The sequence below is a fragment of the Sander lucioperca genome, chromosome 17 (genome assembly GCF_008315115.2).
Source record: "Sander lucioperca isolate FBNREF2018 chromosome 17, SLUC_FBN_1.2, whole genome shotgun sequence".
In the NCBI taxonomy this organism is placed as follows: Eukaryota; Metazoa; Chordata; class Actinopteri; order Perciformes; family Percidae; genus Sander; species Sander lucioperca.
The window spans coordinates 4404196-4427212 of NC_050189.1; positions in this window are offsets into that span (position 1 = coordinate 4404196).

Below are 23017 nucleotides of genomic sequence, written 5' to 3' on the forward strand. Positions count from 1 at the left end.
ACATTTACTTTGTTGTTTGGCTCTTTTAAAAATGGGAGTTTGGGGCTGAGATTTCTAGTACTGAAGTGTCAAACAAAACGTCCTTGCAGCACTGAATTTTTCATAATTTATTTTTCACCGGCAAGCAACAACAATGCATTTTTCTTCTCAACTCCCTCCCACACGGTTTCAGTTCTCTCTTGTTGTCTTCTATCACAGTTGGGAGGGAAATATCACCTCAGGTCTCACCTTTCAAATGTTGAGAAAATGCTCACAACCTTGACAGAAACACTAAACATTTTGTACCCCTGTAAATAGTAGGCTATGTGCGAGTGAGGAATCTTGGAGGCAGCCATCACAGAGCCGGAGGGTAAACATGCAAACCTTGATTAACTTAAGTAGTGCCTGTTTTTCTTCTTCTTCTCGGAAAGTACAAACTATGCTGGTTCATACTGTAGATTTCTATACATCTTGTATGCTTTCTTTGTTTTTGAATTTGAAGAATTGCTGTTACATAAATTTGTGTAGGGAGAACAGTTGAAAGTCAGAATAAATATGGCAACAATATTGAGTATAACCGTAATCGAAATCTTATCTGGTCCAATGTCATGAGGAAGCTAATACTGTCAGATAGATAATGGAATATGAGTTCAAAGGGTTTTCAAATGCACTTCAGTGAGGGACCACAGCACCGTCATTCACAGTCACCGTGATAGAAAGTTATTGGAGAGAAAATACTGTGAATAAATCTTCACTCAGGCAACAGAGAGCATAAAATAAACGCCAAGAGTGAACACAATGTCCACAGAGCTGCTAAGCTGTCCAGATAAAGAGGCATTATGTGTGTGTGCGTCTGCCAATGTGAGCTCTCATGCATGCTTTTTTATTGTTTTTGTGTATATGATATTCTTATAAGATTTTCACTATAAGTTAAACGGGGTTGTTTTCTCTACAGCATCAGGGTTTCAGAAAACATACCAGCGTTGTTTCAGCCAGTATTAGCAGCAATTAACAGTCAATTCCAACAATTTAGTTGACGCTAGAACACATTCTTGTGTGCGCTTTTTAAAAGGGATTCTCTAGTATTAGTATTACATTTTCATTAAGTTGGCTGACTTATGAGCCAGATGTAAAAATAAATAATTAAAGACATATCCCGACTTTCAGTCCCCATGGGTCCCACTTAGCTTGACATCGCCGGATCAATTCGCAAATGTGACTTAGTTTGGAACCTTTCAGTTCATTTTCATTGTTTTATGTAAAACACTTCAAATTGCACTTTTTTTTTTTTTTCCAAATGTACTATATAGATAAAGCTACCTTGCATCCGATTTCCAAGGGGCGTTATCAACAGCTTAGATCAGAATGCCTCTGGACGTGATTGGATAGCACTACAACCAATCGGAGCAACCGAAAATGTGCTGAGCGACGGACAAATGTAAAGAGACTACAGTGTGAAAAGATGAGCGAGTGTTACCATATTTGCCGTCAGAATTTGAATATGGTACTTCAGCAGAACGTTCTGCGTCAGGTGCAGCCATCTTGGTTGTTTTCGAAAATGGCTCAACGGTGCTCCTCTTTACTAAGCTAGGTTTATGCTCGCTTATTATTATTATTATTAGGGCTGAACGATTTTTGAAAATAATCTAATTGCGATTTTTTTTCCCAAATATTGCGATTGCGATTCGATTATTTTTCTAAGCTTTGTCTTCTGTATTATTCAACAAAGACAAACAATAAATCATTTTATAGTATGAACAACACACAATTACACACTAGACAGTTAAAAAGTAAAAATATAGTATATACACACACACACACACACACACAACAGTGTATTTTTTTACAGTGCACAGAGAGGAGCTGCCTCCAGCCCCTCCCCCTCGTGAAGTTGCGTGCTGCCGTGTGCACTTGTTCAGAGAGGCTATCGTTGCGTTAGCTAGTTGCTGGTGTTCTTGCCGTGGGATTAACTGTACTAATAAAACCGTTGAAACACCGCGGCCGCGCTGCTGTGAAAGCTCCCCGAATGTCATTTATCAGAGTCTGGTTGTTACCCCTCTCAGTGGCAGCTCCTCCACTCCATATCTTTATAACGGAGCTAACCGCTAATCAGTGCTAGTTTCCAAACGAGCCTTCAGTTCTGCGTGCCTGTATCCATTAACTGCACGTATGGTCTCGAGCCCGAATAAAACCCTTCATTTTATTAAAATGGCTGTAAAAGTTTTAAACTACAACTCAGAGTTGTTTGAATGACAGAAATCAGCTCAAGGTACAGTGTAGCGTTAGCGTGCTAAGTTGATGCTTTCTCTGCGGAGTGCAGACTGATTTGCTCTCGCGAGTCATGTGACCAAATCACAGCCTTTGCGATTAGGAAATTGCGTTTTAACATATCGCGATATTAACGCAAATGCAATTAATCGTTCAGCCCTAATTATTATTATTTCCCCCGGCATGAGGGTTCGTGAGCCAAAAATGATGTCATCACGGATTTTGCGTGCGAACAATGGCTCTGTGTAAGTTGCATATGTGTTGCCCCACACTTCCACACAGTAACTAAAGTAGAAGACGTGCACATAGCACTTTGGGCAAAATGTCTTTCTTCTTTGTTTTGTGTGATAACTGTCAAAACATTGTTTTAAATTAATTAATTTATGAAGTAATGAGTTGCTCTCACATGTTGCCCATATGCATATCCTCTGACAAATGCAGTGATGTGCCAAGGATACCCCATTTCTTCAGCCAAAAAAAACAGCCAAGAGAACACTTTTGTGACAGATTGTTGTTGATTAGGCCCAGTTTTAACCCCAGTGCCAGAACTCTCTGTCCCAGCTGCAAGCTTGTTAGGGCTTTCATTTTCCACCAGTGTCTCTTAATGCATCTGTGCACACACACTGCAAACACACAAGTTCACAATATGACTGACCAGGTAAAGCTAATAGATACTGACACTCTCACATGTTCACTCACCACCCAGCTCATCAAATGTGGCATGAACAGAGAGTTCATAATTATCGTCTGTTTTCAAAAACCTGCCCAACTATTCCTTTGGTAATATGGTTTTTATAATGGAAGCCCAGCCTCTTGGTCCCCATGGAAGGGAATAATACATACAGTATCTTCATCAATTATTACTTAATGAAATACAAAATTGCCCCAGGTGCAGTTTGACTGACAGGTAGTCCTACCACATAGGAAAGCTCCCTTAAATGTATATGGGTCTCGCAGTACAATGTTACCTACTCTAATTGGCAATTTACCACCGCTCAATAGTCAGGATTGCTTTCTCAGTGTCTGTTGAGGTATTTGAAATAGTGTTTTTCAACATCCAGATTAATTTCTTAAAAGCCTGCCTTTAAAAAAAAAAGTGTCTTGCTTGCAAATAAAAAGATGTGATTTAAGGTGGGAAAGTGCTTGTCTTGGAAGTATTGTGAAAGTGAGAAAGAGAGAGAGAGAGAAAGACAGAAAGAAAAACAGAGGGAAGGACAGATAGGAAAACAGAGAGGGAGGGAGAGGCTGGGAGCATTAAACAAATAAATTTGCTTAGCAGGTACTTCTGTTGGAGTCGCCTCCACTGAAAGAGAAGATCAGTCTTGCCGGTTCTGCATTGCCATTTCATCTAAATCCCTCTCCATATTTTTTCATGAGCTTGGCAATCTGTCATTCACAGGCCATTCATTTTTAACACACTTGCCATTAATAGATACTATAAATAATCCAAAATATACAGTTTATAAATCCAGCCAATTTTTTACTCCGCCACTGCCAATACCTAATGGGGAATCAAGCTGAAATGAGTACTTGATTAATTGATTAGACAATCAACAGAAAATCAAATACCAATCTTTTAAGTCATATTTTAAACAAAAATGCCAAACATTTCCTTGCATTTTGACAGTTTTCTTAGTTAATATGATTTTGGACTGGTTGGACAAAACAAGACATTTGAATATGTCACCTTGGATTCTGCGAGAGTGTAATGGCCAATTTTCATGATTTTGGAGATCCCACAATTATTAAATCAATTTCAGTAATCAAATATTCAGCAGATTATTGGAAAATAATTGTTTGTTTCAGCCATTAGGGTAAATTTCAATTTTGCACAACCCGGCTCTTATTTTGAGTTTTGTCTATCTTTCCTAACAGTATTAATATCATTATACTCACCTAGAGCAGATTGCATACCGCTTAGGTTAGCCAACTTATTTGGGAGAAAAACAAAGACAAATCTTAAAATTCTTAACTGTCTGCTGTAAACATCCATCACAGTTTCCAGAAAAACGTATTGGTTCAACTTTGACCGAGTTCCTGTGCCAATTACCTCCAAATAAAGTGCTTTATAATCTGCAACCTGTCTGACCGCTCATGCTCCTTTCCTCCTCATTGGACTTCGATCAGACCTTTGCAATTACTTTGCAAGTACAATGTGTATCGTAACTGCTAGAAATTATTGCCAAAACTAAAATAATAAGACCCAAGTTGTAATAAACTAGTATGGAAATATGAACAAACAGTATTTATCTTTAAATTTAAAGATAAATACGGTTTGTTCAGATTTCAAGTAGTAATAATTATACAACTTGTACAACTTTTTTTTCATACATGTAGCCATACTCCCCAAGACCTTGCAAAATAGGTGAAGTTCTCCTTTAATATTAATAAACAATGACTACATATATACAGGGCTTTAAATTCACTTTTTTGATCACCAGCCAACATGGTTTGTAGATTTTTAAAGTTACCAGCCAATCAGATTTACCACTAGCCACGTTTGTTTTTTTTCCTAACTAACTTTACTGTAATTTCAGCTCGACTGATTTGTTTTCTCCGTTTCAGCGTAGCTCGTAATCGCTAGGCACGTAGCTAACAGTTGTCTGACACATCACAATTTACTGTTCATGGGAAATGTAGGATTAGTACCACAAGCAGTGTTGTCAGATAAACATTACGTTTCCAAGGCAAAGACACACAAAACCGCCCAAATTTCTTGGCAGAAAAACGGATCAATCTGGAAACACGTTTCTGCACCCTGCCGATTTAAACAGACACTTCACTTCATTCATCACCAGCCAAATTGGCTAGAAACTTTAAAATGTTACCCGCCAAAGTTTACATTAACCCACATTTGGCGGGTGTCAATTTAAAGCCCTGCATATATAGTATGTTAGCCATGCATATAATATCAGTTTCAGACCTGTTGCATAATAAGGACATCTTAACTTAATTTCCTTGTGTCTGAAGTGGAGTGAATAAGAAAAAAACATATTCAGTGATTCATTAGAGCTGCTGTTTAGGGTTGTTGATAGAAGAGTGCATAATGCCTGTGGCGAGGAAACTTTTATGTGGCAATGGATCAACTTATTTATTGAAATATTAAAAGTAATGCTGTACCAATCGAGTGACTCATCCTGTCCTGATTGTCATTTGAAGGTGAGTCCACAAATTAGCGGTGTCAACACATATGGTCATGGCCTCTGTGCAAAATTATTTTTTTATAATCTGAAGTGTTATCTGCTGTAGTACTTTGAAGTATAAAGATGATAGATGCCCCTCACTTCACCAAAAATCTCAATGTCCTGCTGTGAAAACGGCTTCAGCCACTTCCCATCCCTTGCTGGTTGTTTGCTAGCGGTGAAAAAACTTTTTAAAGCGTGCGGTAATTAAAAGGAGGGGGGATGTGGAGGTACACTGCAATATCCCCACTAAATTCTTCGTAATGGTGAGGTGAGTCAGTTGCCTTAATTGGTTTAGTCTTTCTTCCGTCTCTCTCTCGTGGAGTCATTAATGTCGACATGAACATTTTTCTCTCATTTGAATGGGTAAATAATGAAAGCGGAGTGACAGTTGCGGGTGAGCTAGTCACAACTTTTTAAAGCCGCAGGAAGGCAGCAATTAACTGGATCTGACAACCCGCAGGGACACACAAACGCACATTGAGGCATACACAACACACGCACTCAAATAAGTCTAGTCAGTCCCTCCAGGATTTCGCTGCCTTTTTTTTTAGATTGTTGCAGCCCAAAATACCTGATTTCACGGGAGCTTTTGTAAAAAATTTCGATAAAGGTTGCGATGTCTTTTGTATGTTTGTTGCAATGAAGTTGCGGGAGACAGTGAAAGTTGCAAAAAAAAGTTGCGATTTTTAAAAAACAAATTTGGAAACTTGTTTTCAGGAAAATAAAATTACTCTGGGCTGAGATTTCCTAGTAACCTTACCAAAAAGGCTCAGGATGCTGCAAATGTTGGTATAATATGAATATGGCTGGGGGATTAAGATTAAGATAATTTATTGAATGAATAAAATTTGAACATATGTGTCAGTGGCTTGTTGATCTTTACATTGTTAGTTAATTTCCTATCCTGGCCTGGGACACACATTCACACGGTTTGATAAAGTACTTATTGGACTTTAACTTATCATTGCACTTACAATAACGAGCGTAGCTGTCCTCAATTTAGGTCATTGTGTTGTCTCATCTCCGGTTTTTCCTGCACCCACTGTGTGTGTTTGTGTGTTTGTGCGCGCGTCAGTCGCAGGGGGGAACGGAGCAGCAGCCCCGCCCGCTGCAGAGAGCCGACAGGATTGAAACGGCAGCAGCTCAGCGACTTGTGTGTGTTGTGCGAGTGAAAAAACGTTATAGCGTACATTGATGTTAAAACGTATACAGGTTAGCAGACAGATGTTTTGCTGTACGTTTTGTTGATAAATGTGAGATGTTCGAGTCACACACGTCTCGTCTTAATATCAGAAACAAGGAAATTATCAACCTGTTCTCACTCCCGCTTGGTCAGTGGCTCTCAGAGTCACATACTGATGGCACGTGGGACTGCTAGGATTGGTCGAAAACGCGGGAAACTTCAGGTTATTGGTCAAAGTTGCGGAAAAGTTGCGGTGAGTGGTCAAAATTGCGAGTCACACCAAATTCACGGTGATTGGTTGAATTGGCGTGAATTGGCGACATCGCGAAATCCTGGAGGGACTGTCTAGTACATACTAACATACAAACCTACTGTTTGCTTATTCCTTAAATACTTGAAGAAAGGAATATGCAGTATAATGCTTCTGATTCACCTTTGTCAGAAGTGTGTATTACATAATAGAAATCCCACTTGCACAAAATCTATCCTGAGCTTATTTTGATGCTCCTCGGCGTCACTGAGACCTTAGTCTGGACTTTCTGTCAAGGTGACAAACCTTGCATCAAAACAGAGTCCATCCCATCAGAGAGATGGATGAACCATTGTTCAATTAGCGAATGAAAGCTGTAATTGTTTGGATGCTGCTCTCCTCTGTAAATTTAGCAGTGATAATTAATTGTAGCGAGGAAAAACACTCATCAGGGAGATGAACCATTAGAGAGTTAGGTAAACAAACCCTTATCTATTACGGGGAAGTGGCTGAAGAGGATTGATGGTAAAAGTTAGATTTTCACCACACAAAAAAAGCAAAGGAAAAATGTAATTGGTAAAACTTTCCTCACACTCAGTACAAATGAGAAGCATCTGCCCACGGGTCGAAATCCGAACAAGTCATCATAATCAAGATTTAATTACATTAATACAATTGGTGTTTTTCCTTTTTTCTTTCATTTTTCAATGTTAACAAATCATCAGTTAAAGGTTAGCCGGTTGCTATCGGTATTTTTATTACCTCTATATTAATTTGTCCACTGTGTTTATCATACAGACACAATAATACACTAGTACTTTAGAGAAACAAATAAGTGCACTTTTCTGACGCAATGTTAAAGCTGAGATCCTTAAAGTTTGAATGGCAGATACTATTTATCATGCTGCTTTTTATAGCAATAGCCATTTACAATAATTACAGTCTGTAATGACTTCTCTTTATAATAGTTTTCATTGTTAGTGTGACATTTTTGTCCTGGATCCAAATTGCCTTCACACGTGCAAGGGACTCACAGGGAGCAATGCATGTATGTAATACAGCAGTCATTTTTTGTAATTCTTACTGCTATCTTTGCTATTGTTCATCAAAATGAGTCTACAAAACAATCTTTTTCAGTATTTCTTTTTTCAAGCACATCCATCATAAATATTGCAGGTTTGTTTGGCTGCACTGTAAGCAGATACACCTGTTGCTCCTCTGTTGTATTTTCTGCTGCTTTCTGTTTACTCTAGTATTAAACTGCACTTGCTGTTAGCCAGTAACCACGGGTGTCACCAAATCAACCTGGACTGAAATCTTAAGGATTATAGCTTTAAGTATTTGTAATATGTCGACTAAGGTACGAGTAATGCTTAAAATCTACTTATCATTTCTGTCACTGGGGCTACCTTTCCAATCAGTGGTGTATCTCCCTGCTTAAGGTCACTGCTTACTTGTCTCAGTTGTCTCACATTCATTTTTAATTAGGAACTTACCATAATGTAGCTAAGAACTGTGGGTGAGACGATTGCTTAAAAGTGCCCGCAATATACTCCTTTTCACTGTCATAGTACTCTTGGAGTCTACTAGTGATGTTCAAAAAACATTATATTTCTCATACTGCCCATTGCAGCTCCTCTATCTGTAGTCTACAGATGTAGTTAGTGTCCTTCTTTTCGGCCGGAAGTCCGCTACCTTCCGCTTTCTTTGTGTTGGAATTTTAAACTGGATTTATGAGGACTATAGTTAACTGCTCCTCAGATCTCTGCAGGGTAAATCCAGACAGCTAGCTAGACTATCTGTCCAATCTGAGTTTTCTGTTGCACGACTAAAACAACTTTTGAACGATCACGTTCCACCAAAACAAGTTCCTTCCCGAGGCTATTTTGCTACGGCACCGTGGCTCTGTCCGACGCTTAGCACCTCCCGAGGCAATTGTGATTGGTTTAAAGGAATGCCAATAAACCACAGAATGTTTTTCTCCCATCCCGGAATGCTGTGGGGACTAGCCAGACCCTCCTCCACAGCGCTGTGGAGGAAGGTCTGGCAATGCAAGACTACTCTGTCTGAAACACTCTGTCTAAGCTCTTGGCCCGCCTTCCTGAAAAGGCCACTGTGCTCTGATTGGTCAGCTGGCCTGCTTTGTTATGATTGGTCAACCAAATTCAAACAAGCCACTGGGCTGGCTGTGGTTGCTCAGGCAGAACATATGGGCAGCACATATGAAAAGCTGGGCTGGCATTGTCAATCAATGACATCAATAATTGAGGAATTTTAAACAGGAATGTGGGTGAGGTGTTTTTAGGCAGTTAAGAAAAAAAGTCTGTGGGAGAGAAAGCTCCATTTGGAGTAAAATGTGTTTTTTTTTGTACTTTATACATCTATTACATGCACAACAAAACTATATAACACACTAAATCCTTAAAAAACATAGTAGAGGCTCTTTAACACATGCAAATGTGAAACCACTGTTGTAAAATTATACCGCTCTGCTCTACAGCCCAGACATGATGAGCAATTAGCACATGCAGTCTAATTTCTATAACCCTTTTTCTTTCTTTTGTCTTGTATGCATTCAAATACAAGTAATAAAGTGTGGTATAACTTAACTTGTACTATGTTCAGGCAGTAGCTCATTTTAACAACAAAGCAATCATTTTTTTTTAACACGAGTCATCACTTGCTATTCTCCTCCCACTCCCTCAAGCCAAGGTGTTAAATTAATGAATGCTCATTAGTCTCAACATAATAAATGTTGGTGAAATATTCAAGCGTCTCAAACTGATGCACCAAAGTATGTCACCGGGAAAGAAAGAGGGCAAAAGGAAAGTTGAGTGAGTGAGCGATGGGTGGCAGAGCCAGAGGGAGGACAAAACAGAGCAGCGAGGGAGGAGAAATGGAGGAGGAGATGGAGTCTGTCTGATTGGAAAATGGATCGGTGACAAAACGCCACAGCTTGGAGCTAAGATTAGGATTCCATTCTGTCTTGAATGAAATATTCAAGTAAACGCTGGCTAGAGTCATATTACTAAAAGGATGGATGTGTAGAATATGTTGAAACAATGACAGGCTCTTTACATCCAGAAGGGTCAGCGCTCACTCAGGCTGTTCTTTAGCTTGGAGTAGGAGATGCTCCTGAGGCATATGTGCTGTTGCATTTGCGAAGAGACTGATAGGAACAAATTAATACGCTGAATGCAGTGTTTCTACAGAGAGAATGACACAGTGAATGGAGTCTTGTGCTTTGTATCTGGCAATTACAGGGTGTTCAGACCAAAAGCAACCATGTGTTCTTAAAAAACACAGCTGGTGTGTTGTTTCAGGTATTGGTGAGACTAAAATCCACTTGTGGTTATGGCAAATAAATTATGGTTATGGTATAGTTAGGGTTAAGCACTAAAACACATGGTTAAGCTTAGTTAAAGATGGTGGTTGTGTGTATAAAGTAAATGTGGAAACTAGTATGGTTAAGGTTAGGGGAGGTTGTGGTTAAGGTATGTCTAGGCATAAAAAGATACTTGGTTACTAGGTTAAGGGGCCAGTATGCTTTATCTGAACTGCTAGTTGGATGGTCAAATACTTTCATAAATCCCCTCCACCCACAGCTTTCCAACATGAGAGTTAGGGGTGCTGCGATTGGCCAACTGTGTGGAGGCGAGACAAATCGCAGTGTTTGAACTTCTCGCTTAAGTCCTCTTTTTTTAATTCTTCACACAAAACTTTTTAGATTCTGAATTAGGAACAGGAACTCCAGAATCCTGTATGAAGGTCCGACTCGTTAGGTGCCAATCCACCATTCCAACCTCCCCACCCTTGCCTCTGGCACACTACTTTTGGGTTCAGAATGTTTCAATGTGGTACTGGGCTGCTCTCTGAACATGACCACGACTCCTGGGCAACGTCACTTAAAAGTAAAAGTTTAGTCCTACTAATTACTTCATGATTTAGAAATGTAACTCCCTTGTCTGTGTTTCTTGCAGCACATTTACAGTCCTCTCAGTATTTCACTTGACTTGACTGATGAAATGATTTAAGCTTTCTTTAAATGCTGAGTAGCTAGATGAGCCTTCTGAATTTGCAGCCTGAAAATCTATTAAAGCTCTCATTAATAATTTCCACTGCAGCCTTCATACTTCTTGATGAAGCAGATGGAGGAGGAAGAAAGTGCGGGAAAAGTCAACCAGACTCCTTGCAAAATTACTAAAGTGCTGATTCACCCAAGTGTGATATTATCATATGAGCTCTGTTTGGCAACTATGGCAAGTCATTTGTGGTGGAAATTTGACTGCCAGATTAAGAACACAGACGACTTTTGCAGTTATTACAAGTCACAGGAGGAGCCGCAGTAATAAAAGGCCTTTATGAATAGGACTTTTGACTGGCAAATTGAAGGGCGCCCCTTTTAAGAGATTTCTCAGTCTCAGCATTAGTGTCATTGTACAAGATATCACTGCCAGCACCTGGGAAACTGTTCGGTAGTTGACCTCCGACATCCCTGTGGAGTAGGACAGTCAATTTATCCTATGAGGGGAGGAATAAGGTGAGTTTAGTTGGGTGAGGATGTGAGAGACTGCCTGTTAATTCCTGCTCTGTACAAAAGTGTATGAAAAGACTCAAGATCACATTATATTCATTCCAGTTGTATTTGTGCATGATTCCTCTGCTCTGTCCTACTCATCAAGCATTAGGGTGGACTGTGGATCTAGTGATTTGCATGCTTTAAAGTAATTTAAGAGTGACCTTCAAAGAGAAGGCAAAGACTGCAAAACAAATAAGACAATCAAAATGTCAGGACTGTTGCGGGAGATGGGATGTCTTTAGGAAATGCACCATAGCAGATCCACCTTAATTGCAAAGAATGGGAATCTATTAAAGGTATGGTGAGCTTCATTACAAAGCAATCAGATGAGATGCATTTCCATCCAAAAATATGACACTGTGTGAGGAAATGCTTTGGTGATATTTTAAATGTCATAGCGGTATTATTTCTTAGATAAGGCTTTTGCATAGCGATCAAGGGCTATGAAGATTATCCATTTTGTGTTTTTATGCCCTGGCAGAAATAGGCTATTCTAATTGGCTGGAAGATGTCCAAATGGAATTCTTATAAAACAACATTTAGTCATTTATCTAAACTAACACACAGGCAGACAGATAATAAAAAATCTTTAAAGTTTTGATTTACAGCTTACCAAGTACTGATTAAGATTAACACTGGTCAGCTTTTTTTTCTTTAACTACAGCAGCAGGATAGACTCACTTTAAAAAAACATATTTTGGGTGGAGAACTGGCCCTTGTGAACATATCAGATTGCCCCCTCGGAAATACGCCTGTGTTCAAAGAACTTACGTTATATTAAAAACAGTGCCATTTGGAACCCCATCTCCATCATGGTCTTCTTTCTTTTTTTGGTAAAAATAGTCAGAAGAAATCTATATTTTATTATTGCAACTCTTTTCTGTCTCCTTGTGTGCTATAGGCTTCATTTTACCATCATCTCTTTCCTTTATATCAAATAGGAGTGCACTCGGGAGGTTATTGCACCAAGAAAGGCCTTTTGTTAAATGTAGTGGTCATTTCAGCACCACAGTGAAATAGACAGCTCCTCTGCTCTCAGGCGCTATACAGGTACTTGTTTTTACGTTTCAGCACTTGAAACAAAGAGTGCTATCCATGGTTCTGATAGCCTTCTCTTTGATCTCAAAACTTTCCCAATACAAAAGCCTACGTAAGTCATTTGACTGTAAGATCCAATATATACGCCTAAGTGTGTGTGTGTGTGTGTGTGTGTGTGTGTGTGTGTGTGTGTGTTTTATAACTACAAACTAGTGTGCACTACGGCCTGCCGTAATAGCCGTCGCTGTGTCCATGTCTATGTTTTCCTTTAACAAACTAATCCAACTAAGTACTTTCTCTGTTTTCTGGCTGTGTAACATTGTGCCACATTAAGCACAGTTCATGTTAGCAGTGTGTGTGTTAATTCAGAAACAGGTCAGTAGAAGCAATTAATTAGCACTTTTGAAGGGCCTCATTTAAATGTGGAAAGGTGCATTTTGGTCAAGGGGTTTGAAAAGTTTCAACCCTTTGTTGTTGCACTTGTTTTGTTAGTTTGGAAATTAGCTTTTTTTCCCATCCCATTTGGTGAATGCAATTAGACCAATCTGCAGCAATGGATCACACATAGTTAAATTATGTCAAGGTGAACAATTATCATTTTGAGATAAATAAATAAGAAGAATTTAATTACCAGCCCATATTGAGTAGATGCCAGCCCAAAACTCTGGTGGTTCAGAGGTGGAGATTTAATCATGGCTCAGGGTGCTTTGAGAGACCGTCGCTTTCATTGTTGTGACAACTCTGGGCATGCGGGGAGGAGGGTGGAGCTTGTGGTGGAGCTTGTGGCGAAGCAGTGCAACGATGGAAGCTGTGGAAGCGAGTCTTTGTGTCAACCTGCCGGCTCCTGAAATAGGCCAGACAGCAATCACTCACATTTGTCCTGACCAAGGTGAGATAAAGCCGTGGCAGAGCCAGCTCTGGGGAGAGTGTGCGACAGGAAAGAGGACTTCCATTACAACTTGTATCACCTGTGAGATAGAGGATTCAGATAACCGAGCTACATGTTCTTTCTTAATTGTTTTGCTTTCCTCGTACTTTCATGTTGACATTTGAAAATAGCTTTTGCTTACGTTTGTTCTTTCCTTCACATCTTTCTACCACACCACTCTGGATGTTTGCATCTGTAATGCTTCCTCCTAGGATTGGGCGATAAAATGATCTTGATATGGGGTCGCGATAAAATTCAGGTCGATAACAGTGATTAACTTTGGACATATTTTACTCGATTTGGATAGAACAGCCTATCACACAGCAGAAATAAACGCCATTCCATTTCAGAAGGTGGCGATAATGCACACCAAAAGTTGTTTGCCAACCGCCGTTTGTACAGTTAAATGTTATATTATGTTATTCTGTTTTTTTTATGTTAATAAACTACATTCTAAAGTTTAACTAATGAACCCTCTGGTTTCTTCAGGCTTCAGTCATTATCAGGATACTCTTCAAACTGGCAGCATTATCAAAATATATATCGTGATAAATATCGATATTGATTGTATATTATTGTTATAATATTTTTGCCATATCGCCCAGCCCTACTTCCTACACAAACTGAGCAAAGTCTTCTGAAACAACAACAAAAAGAAGACGACAACAAGTAAACTATTTTCATTAATGTTTCTTTAAAGTGGGTCTTTTCTAAAGGGATCCCTTTGTTCAGGCTCCCAACGCTCTTCAGAACACGACTCTTTAATGTGAGAAGAAGCTGATATCAGTGTCATGAAACAAACAAGCTGATGCCTAATTTGATTAAACCCTTTTTTTTTTGCCGTAATCTAACTATCAAATGAAGGTAGCTTTTCGGTTCATTAGAAAGAATGTGTCATCATTCAGCAGCTTTGGAGTTCTAGTCTTTTATCCTCAAATTTAATACTTAACATGAGGGATATTGTTCACTCAAATGTTACTTGATTGCCTTTATTACTTTACACTATATTTTGCTGGAGCAAGCTGAGCCACTGAACTGTAAGTGCTTGGTGTTAACAATTGCTTTAAATGAAGCAAGTGAGATTCTTCTCACTAAGTTTGAATGAGAATTTCAGTATTCACAAACTGCTGACAAGATGATCTAATATCACTTGAATGTCAAAACAAGACAAAACAAACACCTCAAATCGGTAAAGCCAGACAGATGTTTGACCAGTCATGTACCTTTTTATTTATACATTTTTTTTTGCTGCACTTGAATAAGGATGGAGGAGAAATAAGAGGAGAGTTATGTTTGGAGGGGTATTTTGTCCTTGGAGGAAATGCATTGTACAATACAAAGAATGTGGAAACAAGACAGGAAATGAGAAAAAGGGCCCAGAAGTATCTCAACAGTCCCCCCAGGCCCAATGGAGCACTCTGCACTGCCCATGATCATAAATCCAGATCTGGGCTCTGTGGTATATGGTAGCTCTGTGCCTACAGCTACCAGATGATTCCTCTCTCTACTCCTCCCTTTCCATTTTTTTTTCTTCTTTTTTTTTGCCTACACTGTACCTGTTTGAGGAAGCAAAATATGTCCTACATATCAGCGAGGGAGAAGGGAGGGGAGCGGCCAGGAGGCCAAGTCACAGCCAACTCAAAGGATGTTGATCACTTGTGTCTTATCGCAGGCAGAGCCAGGCCACCCCTTGTGAATTAAAGGAGAAATAGTATCTCGCTCCCTCATTTTTCACCCCCCAGAGATGTTCGGTTGCTCCCTTTCTTCCGGCTTCTGTGCCAGAGAGATAATCCGGGCCCATTCCAGGCAGCCGAATCCATCTTTCTCGTGGTGTTGGACCACTAGTCCTTGGCTCCTCTGAGGTCATTGGTGCCCAAACTAAACTGAAGTACTCCCAAACAGAACCCCTCCTTTTTTTCCAGTTTATACTGTTTTTATTTCTGTCTGGTTTTATGCCAAAAGTTGAGAACTACTCCAACACGGACCAAAACACTGAATCTTTTTAATTAAAGGCCCTAAATAATAGGGTGTCTTGTCTTGCACGTGCGCCTCTTCGGCTTTTCACAAAATAACATGTTCTTCTTTCACATTTCACAAATTTCACACCTACACACAAAGGCTATATATATATACACTATACTCAGGACTTATTTCTGGACAACATTGTTTTATTTAATTTAAGGATAAAAGCATCTTCAGTGCAACTATATATCCTGTCACTTGCTGAAGTGATTGATGCAGTTTTCTCCTTTTATTAAAAATTGTGGCACGATGCACAATATCGCATTATCCCTTTTTAGTTTTTATCCTTACACAAAAAGTGAGTACAATTCAACTTTCAGTTCAACTATAAATACATCTACAACATTGTTTTACTACCTATTGTAGCATGTATCTTTGGTTAATGACTACCTGATATGCAGTATGTCACGGCCATGAGGATAAAATGTGATTTCCCTTTTAAAGGATCAATAAAGTACCATCTGGTCCAATCTGTAATTGAATCAGTGATTCCTATTAGCTGTTAGAGGCCCTGACTGTCACTGCAGGTTGAAATGGGGTGGATATATAAACACACATATTACTTACTCTAATTTCCTGTCATTTGAAGTTGAAATGAGGCTCTCATAACTAGTTGCAGTAGATCGAGGAAAGAAACAGTCCCTTCACCTACTCTGAAATTACCATACCACTTTGGAAATGCAGGGACTAAGGGTGCCTCAGCAGAGATGTAAGCTGACCTGTACTCATTATTATTATTATACTCATATTTCATACCCTGAGAATAGAGCAAGTTTTATCCCTCAGCATGGATCTCTGGCTCGTTCAACCCATGCTGGCTCATTCATTCCATCGTTTCACTTGTTAAATGTTTAATTAAGAGACTACATGTTTCACTTTACACATCTTGTGTGCCTTCATTCACACATGTATAGCCTTTCTGCGCACATACTTGCAAAGTTAACCTGTTGCTAGCAGAGCACCAGTTGGTCTGGATTTCCATCCATCCATCCATCTTCACCCGCTTATCCGTGGTTGGGTCGCGGGGGCAGCAGCTCCAGCACAGGATCCTTAACTCTTCTTTCCTGATCCACATTTGCCAACTCTGACTGGGGCATCCTGAGGTGTTCCCAGGCCAGGGTGGAGATATAATCCCTCCACCTAGTCCTGGGTCTTCCCCGAGGCCTCCTCCCAGCTGGACGTGCCTGGAGCACCTCCCTAGGGAGGTGCCCAGGGGGCATCCTTACCAGGTGCCCAAACTACCTCAACTGACTCTTCCTGGCAAAGGAGCAGCGGCTCTACTCAGAGTTCCTCACAAATGACTGAGCTTTTCACCCTATCTCTAAGGAAGATGCCAGCCACTCTCCTGAGAAAACCCATCTCGGCCGCTTACTAGATTGTGTACCCACAATCTAGTTGTCAGTCATGACCAAGCCTTCATGACCATAGGTGAGGGTAGGAACGGAAATTGACCGGTAGATCGAGAGCTTTGCTTCTGGTCAGGATTTGTATGTTTCTATTGTTGCTGTCGTGCACAAAGGTTTGTTTGTGAATGATATATAGCAGTCCGCTGGTGTGGCTGGATATTGCTGTGTGACTAGTTAAGCCTCGTCCTTGCCTTCTGCTATGACAGCAAATAAAAGAAGTCAGACCTCCCAGAATCCTGGATATCAGCACCTAAGAAGCAGATGAAAACTGCTAGGATTGTGTGGGCGAGAGGGTAAAGAGAAGTAAATAAATAGCTTGAAAAAGATATTTTCTTCTAAGCGTTTCTACGTCTCAGAGAGGCAACACAGTTTCTTTGTGAGGGGAACATAGATGTGACTTGACAGGAGTTTAAAAGATTTATGAAACGCACACCTAGCTGGTTGTGTGTTCCCGTATGTGTACACTCCTGTAGTGAGACGGTGGGTGATAAAATCTCTCTTTTTCCTCACTCTGTATTCAAACTAAGACGCAAGTCTGGTAACTTAACGACTGTACCTGCTCAAATAACCCTGTGAGGCAGGTTACTCTGAACTTGTGTCCGCATGTGTTTTGCCACTTTCAATGCTTGGCTTCAGCCGAGTGCTTCCAGGCCACTAATTGGACAGCAGACCATGCATGCTGAATGGCATATGTTTCTGCCTCTAATGACCCTCCTGTAGTAGCTCAGCGACAGGACAGGAGACGAGGCACCACCATCTGACATGTAAACATGCCAGAATCCCTCCTCGTTGCAACTCTTTGATCCAGCATTTTGTAGTCCAAATGATGCCACAACACCTCTGCATGCAGATGATTGACGGAACTGAGTCCAGTGTGGACATTTCATAAGTTTTGGAGTAGTTTTGACGGGGCATAATCAATGGTACTTAACGAAAAGGTTTCTAGCACACGTCTCCACTCAAAAATGTGGCCCTAAATTAAGAAGATATTCATTGTGAGTTCCAGCAAAGGCTCTCCCTGCTGTGATTTAAATGCTAAGTGTGGATGCATTACTGAAGGTCAAGAGAGCACCCATAGCGAACAATCCGAAAGAAAAAGACAAAGTGTGAGAGAATAAAGATCTTCAGGATCTGATGGTTTTCCGTCTTGCAGCTTTCAGGCTGGCTCAAGGACGAGCATGTCCGTTTCTTTAATTGATGCTCCAGATGTTTGAAGATTCCTCCATTAGAGCAGTAAAAGACACTTCATAAGATTAGCCTTGCCTAAAAAAGAAAGTGATTGACTGGAGGAACGATAATAGTGTGTTGATAAAGGGAGGACTTTCTAAAGTTACCATCAGTAGGTGCAAATCTTTTTTTATGTTGTAGACTTTCAAGCAATACATTTCAACTCTGATTCAATAGGCTGACTGCTCAACTCTAGACAATGAACGTGAGCTGAATCTCACGGCAGAAAATTCGTGAAGTCCTCATCATACACAAACAGACCCATCAATCCAGCTATCTGTTCACTTGGTGGAATGTAACTTTACTTTTGTAGTACTACTTACAAACTACTTAAGTACAAACATGAGGTACTTGTGCTTTACTTGAGTATTTCATTTTAATGCAAATTTATACTTCCACTCCACTACAACTCAGAAGCAAAATATTGTTCTTTTTACTCCACTACATTTATCTGAGAGCATTAGTTACTTTCCAGACTAAAATTTATCATGCCCTTAAAAAACCATGTCTCTCTCTGGAGATTTTGAATTTTTCTGATAAAGTGAAGGATGAGGTGTTCCATTACCGGTTGAAAAAAGTCTCCTAGTTCTTAAGCTAAATAAACAATTTAAAGCAGTCTTGGATCAGCTTTAAAATGCATCGTCACAAAGCTGAAAACACAAAAACTGAGCTTTTTAGAGATACATGGTTCTACCAGAACAGAGACACTACAAGCATATGATCTTTTTGATTATGATGCCAGAAAGAATGAAACGTACTCTGTACGCCTACAACAAAAAAGTGCATTTAAGAGGGTGCAAAAACGTGGATGGACCCATAAGAAATGAATGAATAAGGTCTTGGGTACCAAGGATCGGAATCGTTAAATATTGCCATTTATTTGACAGTGCTTTCACACTGCCGACATGTTTGCTGCATGGTTATTACCATGGTTGTTATTTGATTGTGTCATCAAAAACGTGAAATGTTCGGTAAAACTTTTTCGGCCTTTTTTTTTTTGTTGCTATTTACGGCCGAATAGTTTCCCGAACATTCGGTGCATCCCAATATGAATGAGTTAAAATTACCACAACCTTAAACATCTACAGCGGTACAATTTCAACATCAACATTAATGCAGCAGTAATAATAATCCAGAAACATATATAGAGGTAAAACACTGACAGGGAGCTCTCTGCAGAATAAGTTATTTCATTTTGATACTTAAAGCTATTGTGCGTAGTTTCTGTCTCCCCCATGAGGAATTCTAAGTAATGACAACAAAACTGTCGCCGCGTCCACATGATACAAGCCTTCTGTGATCGCGCACACGCCCCCACCCCTCCTCCACGCAGTTGCTTGTAGCCAAGGAGGACACAGAGGATTAAAAAAAACATGATGGACTCTTCAGAAGAGGTAATTATCTTCACTCGAGTTTCTGTGCGCGAAAGTCGCCGGACGACACAATCTTCTGAACACAGCCATACTGAGAAATACAGAGAGAGAGTTGTATGGAGCTGGAGCTGAGTCTTAATTAGCTTTGTAGCAACTCATTTGGCAATGGCTTGAATGTAACGGACGTTTATTAATATCAAAAAGTTACGCACTAAAGCTTTAAAGTGCCCATATTATGAAAAAAATCACTTTTTCTGGGATTTGGGGTGTTATGTTGTCTCTGGTGCTTCCACACACATACAAACTTTGAAAAAAATCCATCCACGCTGTTTAGAGTGAGATACAGTTTCTGAATGTGTCCTGCCTTCAGTCTCTGGGTGAGCTGTTCAAAATCGGCACGGCTTGTGACGTCACAAGCCGAAACGAGCAGGCTAACCGCAACCATTAGCTCGTAGCGTTAGCATGCTAACGCTATGGCTAACGCTAGCATGCTACCTCGTTCTCAATAGCAAAGCACTGCTACAACACACACAAGCTCACCATAATCTACAAAAGAACTACTTACATGTGCGCCCTCATTTAGAAGTCTCCCAGCTAATCCTGCCTTGTAACTGACCGAAGTTGTAGAAACAGCCTTTCTTTTACTGTCTATGGAGCTAGCTAGCTGACATGATCTACATCTGAGCTACTGGGCATGTGCAGTGCAATCAAAGATAGTACAGAAGAAGAAGAAGAAAAGAGGTCTCACTCTGTGGCTAAAACAGAGACCAGCTAAAAAGAGGATCTGCAGCAGTGAGAGAGAGCGGTGCAGTACAACACAAATATGGTGTTTTTTGAAAATTAAACCATGTAAACCTATTCTGGTACAACCTTAAAATACAATTATGAACCTGAAAATGAGCATAATATGGCTGCTTTAAGGTAAATTTTGTTGTTAATACTTACATACTTTTACTTAAGTAAGGCTTTGGATTCATGAATTTAATTTTTATAGTTCTCACAGTGTGGTAATGCTTGTAAATTATCTGAATACTTCTTTCACCTCCGCTTATCGATATCAGAAAGCATGCTCCTGTAAACTGCTGATGCATCACATGTAATCTTGCACAAGGGCGTATCTTGCTGTCAGTCAGCTGCTGCAACGGTGGTGTTGTGGTGGCGATTTGCTCAGTTTTTTTTTGTTTTGCCGTTGACGGAGCTGTGTTGTTTCTCGAAATCAGAAGTCCCAGACTGAGATATCACAAGCAGATGTGACGAGGGAGTTGAGAACCTGATGGAGAAGAGAAGCAGGCAGCAGCCAGACAGATTTGGTGAAGAATGCTTAATGCCTTTGTGTCTGTTTATGAACCAACACGGTTACAACAACTATAAGTGGGAAATAGAATGAAGAACAAAGAGTTACACATTGGTTTATTCATCTTTTGTGTGCGGATTATAATCCTATCTATAATATAAATCTTTGCTCATATGATAATGTCTTGTTTTGTCTAAAGAATTTGAGTTTACTGTCATAGACGAGTGATGCAACTAGAAAATATTCACTCTTAAGAAGTTGGAATCAGAGAATCTTTTCTTTTTTATAAAAAATGACTCAAACCGCTTAATCAATTATCAAAATAGTTGGCTATTAATTTAATAGTTGACAACTAATCGATTAATCTTTGCAGTTCTATACCACAGTGTCAAAGAACTCTTGCTGTTAGGAGAAGCATTTAGGATCTAATTTCACTAAAAGTAAGAACTTTTCAAGTCTGTCTTTCAGCAACACTCACATGCCATATGTTGAAAGAGTTATAAGTCGACACCAAACAATACCTGCATAGAGCCACTGCTGTCTATGTTTGACAAATCAAATATGTGTCTTTGTCCTGGCAGTCCCGTGGAGGTTTATTGCCAGTGTTTTGTCTCTGTAACAATCCTACATGCGACTTGAGGAAGTTTTCCTCAGCTGCAACTTAGTAAGGGACTTTAAGGGAATTGCTCTAAGAAGACCTTAAAGGTGCTGTAGGTAGGATTGCGAAGATCCAGGACTTAGCCAAAAAATGTGAACATCAACAACTTCTCAGTCCCTCCCCCTTTGCGAAAGCCCAAAACGGTCTCCTAAGCCCCTCCCCCCACAAGGGAGAATGAATGTGTGTGCATGAGCAGTGACTGACACGCAGTTAGACACCCCCCCCTGGCCCTGATTGGTGCATCTGAACAGGGAGCGGTGGATTTTGGAAAATCACACTACAGGCTGTAGGTGGTGCCAGAGGAGCCAGATTTTTTTTTTTAAATTATCTGCTTCATGTAGTTCTACTGGAACATAGGGTCAGTTTCAGCAAATATGACAGAAAGTTAGTTTTATAAGTCTTACCTACTGCACCTTTAACTTTGTAAATAACCCACACAATTTGGCTCATTTATTTTCACCTTAGCAGAAAACAAGCGTATTTCCAAAGATGTTAGACTGTTCCTTTCAAACAAAAGCCACATAAAAGAATCACAAGAACACACTCAGTATGATCAATACTCAACTTAGCTTAATAAATCTGTCTCTTCTCACAAAATACAGTACAATCCCACGGTCTGAGCTTCAAAAATTCATATGCTGATTGCACACTCTGCCAGATACACTTGACGGTCAAAGGACATTGCTGTCATGTTCCCAGAGTGTGTCCTGTGATTGACAGCCAGATAGAAAGTGGCAAGCAGTCCGTTTGTCATTGCACCGTGTAATCAAGTCTTTACCTGGTGTCTGTGTACTGCCTCTGTGGTTATTGGCAGCATGCTGTTATAAAAACCCTTTGACACTTTTCTTCTGTACCTTTTCATTCTCCCATCATCAACCACAAACCACCACCACCACCTTACATTTTTATTTATTTATTTTCAGTGCTTTTTAATTTCAGAGCTGCCTCACATTGCAAGCATAAAAAAAGAACCTGCACATTCATCATCTTTTCAATTTAGAGCCTGGAGATTCCCCCCTCCAAGATGCCCTAATGCCCCAACAGGGAGACAGATATTTGCATTTTGATTAGCGGGGGCCAACATCTCTCTCGTCTCCCAATTCCACCCGGCAACGCTGACGACAGTCTACCCACAACTGCACAGATTGAAACTACACAATTAACTAATGAATCTAATGGGAGGGATGCTGGTGGTGGGGCTCTGTAGACCTCTGTGAATGCCATGTCTGATGATTACTTTGGAGTAGTGTTCCCTGCTTGGTGTCAAGAGAGCTTCAAGATCTCTTCACCCTGATCCTTTTTTGTTGTCGCAAGGTTTATAATCCTTGACACCTTTTTATTGTTCAGTTGTTAAAATAGGGGAAGGGAGAGCAAGTGTTTTGAGCTGTCTTGTGTCACTCATAAAGAGCTCTCTTTAGGGAAAACAGCTACATTCAAACCAAACCACGTGGGAGTAGTTTATTGCTTGTATTAGTAAGAGCTTGCCTTTGATGTTCCATCTCCTACAAGAGCTTGGATGGGGAGAAAGGAAAACAGCGAATGCAATACAACAAAAGTTTTCAACTCCCTCATGCCTTGCCATAATTCAGCATGCCAGAGGATCTGTGCGTCTCCAAATGTTTTGTTT